The sequence below is a fragment of the Ostrea edulis genome, chromosome 10 (assembly GCF_947568905.1).
Source record: "Ostrea edulis chromosome 10, xbOstEdul1.1, whole genome shotgun sequence".
NCBI classification, from domain to species: domain Eukaryota; kingdom Metazoa; phylum Mollusca; class Bivalvia; order Ostreida; family Ostreidae; genus Ostrea; species Ostrea edulis.
In genome coordinates, this window is record NC_079173.1 from 24723532 (window position 1) to 24729531 (window position 6000).

Sequence of the window (6000 nt, forward strand, 5' to 3'; positions counted from 1 at the left end):
TAGATAACAAACAGTGATCAATCTCATAACTCCTATAAGCAATTCAAAATAGAGAGTTGGGAAAATACGAACCCCATTGATTTACCAGAGGTAGGATCAGGTGCCTAGGAGGAGTCAGCAACCCCTGTCAACTGGTCACACCCGCCGTGAGCCCCATATTTTAATCAGGTAAACAAGAGTTATCCGTAGTCAAAATCAAGAACTGCCTAACAATCGGTATGAAACACGTCAGAGAGCATTTGACCGAATGATATGTTGTATTGGCAAATTAGATCGTTATAACGACCATAGAATTTGCGAAATGCTGACTTTAAACAAGACTGTTGGAACCCCTGCACCATCAACTTGTTTATCAGTAGCCTACCTCGACTTAAAACTGACCATTTGTAAAACAAGCTCTTGCATATCGAATCAGCTGAGAGATATAAACACCATATGCAGGTGATAATGGAATATTGTTACTTAAATATGGGAAGTTGACGATGAGAAACTGAAATCATCCCGTTTTTCATAAAGTTGAGTTGTTATTTTGCCGTTAATTTCCACTTTCAATAAATATCCAAGTATGAAGCAGAAGTGGACGACTCTGTGGTGTCTTTTATTTCTAGTTCACAGGGATATATCGAATCGACATATGGATGAAAATTATTATTGTTAATAGATAATACGTCGTCGATGTAGGAATAATGTCTGTCGTGTTTCATACCAATTTTTAAACCGTTTTTTACATACTGATTTTGACTACGCATTTACCTGACCACTGACTCCTGGACACGCCAGAGGTGGGATCAGGTGTCTAGGAGGAGTAAGCATCCCCTGTTGACCGGTCACACCAACCGTGAGCCTTCTATCTTGATCTTGAACATTCTAAAGATATCAGAGGAAATTCAACCGATCTTGTATCGTATCAATTATGTTAATACTTAATATTTAATTTGACAAGAAGACAGAGAAATGTGTTTATCTGATGCAGATTAAGACAAATTTAGTATAATATATAAATATCTGTTCGTTTGGAATATAAATGAAAAGACTTATTCCCATTCTAATGCAATTAATACATTTTGCTTAATGTTAACGTCTTGATCCGTCGAATCTTGCCTGTTTGTTATATGAAATACAGCTTGAAATGTTTACGTTTGACGTCATGTTTTTGCGTCATTCTATTATCAAACATCAGTGCATTAGCATTATTATGCCCCCCCCCCCCCCTACCCAAATCATGGACATATTGTTGTAGTCTGAATTCTTCTCCGTCTTCCACTTCTCATAAAAGTTTGTCCGTATCATAACTTTATTGCACTTTGATATTGTCCTTTAATATTTGGTATGTGGATATACCATGATAAGACAGTGTGTCGCGTGCCATTTCTGATTACATTTGACCTTTTATACAAAGGTCAAATAATAAAATTTTTGGGCATTGTTGTCCTGACTATAACTTTTTTGTCCTGGCCATTACTTTTTTGTCTTTCAACATTTGGTATGTTGGCAAGTTTAATTTACTATCATATGTTCACAACACTGTTCCTTGGTTGAACCACACATACATATAGGTGAATGTTATGTACCGTAAGTCTTAATTAACATTCCAATTCATCTGTCGTCTTCCATTCTGACAATATTTCAGTTGTCCATATGATAATCAGTCGTACTTTTCGGGATAAAATTCTTATGAAACAGATGAGACAACTCGTGGTTGCTTAATTGAAATTTAACATCCATTTCCACACAGAACACATTCCTGGTCTTGATAATACTGCTGCAGATCCTTTGTCTTGTGTGTAGATTCCAAACACTTTCCCTTCAAATGGAATCCAACTGCACCAACATTTGCTAATCACAAAGTCCTTGTCTGCAGACTCCATCTCATCCTACAGACAGATGTTTTCATCATATAGATCTTTTATTGCCAAATATATTAATCCCAAAGTCCAACCTATACCCACAGGATTGTCCCCCTTAGTGTTATATATTGGTCAGTGCTTTCAACTAGGATTGGCAGCTTCCATCACAAGAACTCGCACCTCTACCCTCAGCTATACTCTTCAGCTTGGGGGATATATTTACTCAACAATTTAATGTCAAGAATCAGTTTCAAGTTTTTTGTATAGTACGATCATCTATGGACAGTTGGTTACCCATCACACCCACAGTTCTCTAGCATTTGTTACCGAATTCACCAGGGTCCTGCTCCACGCTATGTCTGTTTTAACCTTCCACGCATTCTAGCACGTTGGAGAAATAACAAAAACAACAGGGTCAACTCAACATTATTTGTTGGTGAAACATCTCACCCTTACCCCATCTTCTTCAGACAATCTGGTAGAACTGAAAATTCTGCATTACAAACAAACAAGTAAATCACTACTTTGATAATTCGACCTAACCCATTAAAACCTTTAGTATGCCCATATTTGGCTTGCAAAATTACTTGGACGCTAGGAAACATCTATCGTCATGCCATCCACTCTTTTCCTTTACGGATGGCTCACCAGTGTCTAGAGAATTTTTCTCAACGCAGCTGAGACTGTGTCTGTCAGCTTGTAAACTTAACGAGCACTTATATCATACGCATAGTTTTCGCATTGGAGCAGCCGCTACAGCCGCATCCACAGAAGCCTCCAAAATACAAATCCAACAGATGGGAAGGTGGAATTCCTCTGCATTTAGAAACTATATCAGAATCCCGACACTTCAAATATAATGGAACCTTCAACTGAATCTCCTAGATAAAACTGATTAGTACCTATATGTGCTTAATCATTCACAATTTCTGTAGACCCTAAGGCAGTTGCCTTTGGTTTTTCCTCTTATTCCATTATCTGATGGTATTAACTTTGACTGTGCTTTTACATTTGTTATTATGTTTAAATGATCTTTATTGTTGAGCAAATTGTACGTCTCTTCTTCCTAGTCCAGGACCACGATGTCAGAACCTCTGGTCATTCATGTCAATAAAACAATGTTAACAGACTCTGGTCATTTCACAGATGTCTGATTATTTGTTGCCATAACCCATTATTGTCTTTAAGCGTCTACCGACATTATAAATCAGGCTTTTGTTTTGTCTCAGATACACTAGTCCGTTCATGAGCCTATGGTCACTTATTTAAAGTGTTCACCCAGTTTATTTTAATTTTTAAGCTCTAGTCCATACCATGGAATCAGGGGCTTCTGGATATTAGCTAAATTCGAATTTTACCTGTCTTATTTATTTTATCATTTTCCCCCATATTGTGTTCCTTTCTACAGGATTGTTTTTGTGAATAAACATACAACGTTATCAAATGGTAAGATCTTAGGATTGCGTTTCTTTGATTTGGTTATGCTTATCTCTCAGTCATTTTATCGTTGTAAATTAACGTCATAGAGATTTTCTCTGAATTTGCAACGTTCTAAGTTGATAATGTGTTAGTTCACAAGAACAGTACTATTTTCTATATTAAAACTATTAAGAAGCTTTATTTTATGTCTATATATGGAGATTTATACAGCGTTTGGATTATAATAAACAGTGTTTGAAACATTGTGTTTTAATTCGGAACTTTTTATCACATTCCCCAAATTGATATTACTACTTATTCAATAAATAATCAAATCCTCAGGATTGACATTAATTGCTGAAGGAATAGGGGGCTTAATGACATTGCTTTGATCTTTTAACTCTTACTCTTGACAATTTTGATTGCTTGGTTAATAATATATTATTACAGATCTTAATGACTATACTGATAGCATTAGTCTGACTCTTGATGATATTGATTGCTTGATTTATAATAATGACTGACACCGTTCTTCCGCCTCACTTTACATTTCTTATCTATGATTATGATCACATGTCTAAAGATTTGTGGTTCCAATCAGAAAACCTTTTAGCTGATATTTGTAGAATTATAAGATCTTATTCTTGAAATTAGATTTGGGGAGATCATAGGAGTCTTCAAAGAGAAAATGGAGAAGTGTTTACCTGATTTATTGAACAGTATCGATTTATTGTGGTGTGAATTTACCATGAATTCGTTTTTATAATCAATATCCAGTATAATTTGCAAATTTGCTTTAAAGCCAATCGTTTTACGATCAAACTTACCAATTCTACTCTATTCTGTTTGTCCCACGCGGAAATATTGTTTATCAGTGTGTTGATTTACTTCCTATTGCAAAAATTCTCACTCCTGCTTGCAAACTGTGTATTTTACTAATTATATTATAACAGAGGTAGAGCGTTCGCTTTGTAACCGGGAGGTAATGAGTTCGACCCCCCTCGTGCCATAGCATGGTCGCGTCAAAAAGGTAGTGATTGCTACTTCGCCAAACGCTCGGCATCACAGAACTTTCGGATATGACCTTAAAAAGGAGGTCAGGTGTCGCGGCAGAGGTTAGCACGATAGAGAACTTCTACAACCTGAGCGCTTGGCATATTTCTTTTGCTATACTTTATCAACAGCTGGTGATATCTCAAAAACAACCAACCCACTAATCACATATACATGCTGTGATAAGGAAATACTTTACATGAAAGGTAAAGATAACGAACGGTGATCAATCTCATAACTCTTATAAGGAATACAAAATAGAGGGTTAAGCAAACACGGACCACTGGATATAAGTGGGATCAGGTGCCAAGGAGTAGTAGACATGCCCTGTCAACCATAGGACATACCATAGGTGGGATTAAGTGCCTAGGAGGAATAAACGTCCCCTGTTTACCAGTCACACCGCCGTGGGCCCTATATCTTGATCAGGTAAACGGAGTAATCCGTAGTCAAAATCAATGTGCCAGGAACGTTATATGCTATTTTAAAAAGTATTTTAAACGTTTGCACTTAAAACATATTTTTATGCGATATTGTTTTATGAATTAATGTATGTTATAGTTATTAAAATTGTGCTGAATCATATAGCAAAAAGGTGACTAAAGTAGGCGGGTTCGATCGCCGGTGGTGAGATTGCTCAGTTGGTAGAACAACTGGCTAGAATCCCGGTTTATTTCGTTGCATTTCTCACTTCCTGTTACATTTGGTGCCGTAGAACTGTTTCTGGCACTTGCAAATGTCTGCCATGGGAGAAAGATTCTGGGTTGAGGTTTTCAAGGTGTGAAGATATGTCAGGGGAGATAGTGGGATGGATGACAGACCAGACGGATGTCTCAGTTGATAGAGCACCCGAGTAGAGAATTCAGGGGATTCACCGATTATTTCATTCTAACTTAAAGTGTAGCTACAACTAATGTTATGAAAGGTGAAGATAACGAACAGTGATCAAACTATAAGAAATACAAAATTAAGAGTATGACAAGCACGGACCCCTGGATATACCAGAGGTGGGATCAGGTGCCTAGGGGTTAAGCGGTTAGATACATGTAAATGCTTTTAATACATGGGCAAGAGCGACAACTCCTGTGACCTTGTTCACCTACAAAAGTTTTGTCGCCCATACTTTATAGCATGTATAACACTTTATAGGAGTTATGGGATTGATCACTGTTCGTTATCTTCAGCTGTATAGGAGTTATGTGATTGATCACTGTTCGTTATCTTTACCTTTATAGAAGTTATGAGATTGATCACTGTTCGTTATCTTCACCTTTATAGGAGTTATGAGATTGATCACTGTTCGTTATCTTCACCTTTATAGGAGTTATGAGATTGATCACTGTTCGTTATCTTCACCTTTATAGGAGTTATGAGATTGATCACTGTTCGTTATCTTCACCTTTATAGGAGTTATGAGATTGATCACTGTTCGTTATCTTCACCTTTATAGGACTTATGATATTGATCACTTTCCGTTATCTTCACCTTTATAGGAGTTATGACATTGATCACTGTTCGTTATCTTCACCTTTATAGGAGTTATGAGATTGATCACTGTTTATTATCTTCATCTTTATAGGACTTATGATATTGATCACTGTTCGTTATCTTCACCTTTATAGGACTTATGATATTGATCACTTTCCGTTATCTTCACCTTTATAGGAGTTATGACATTGAT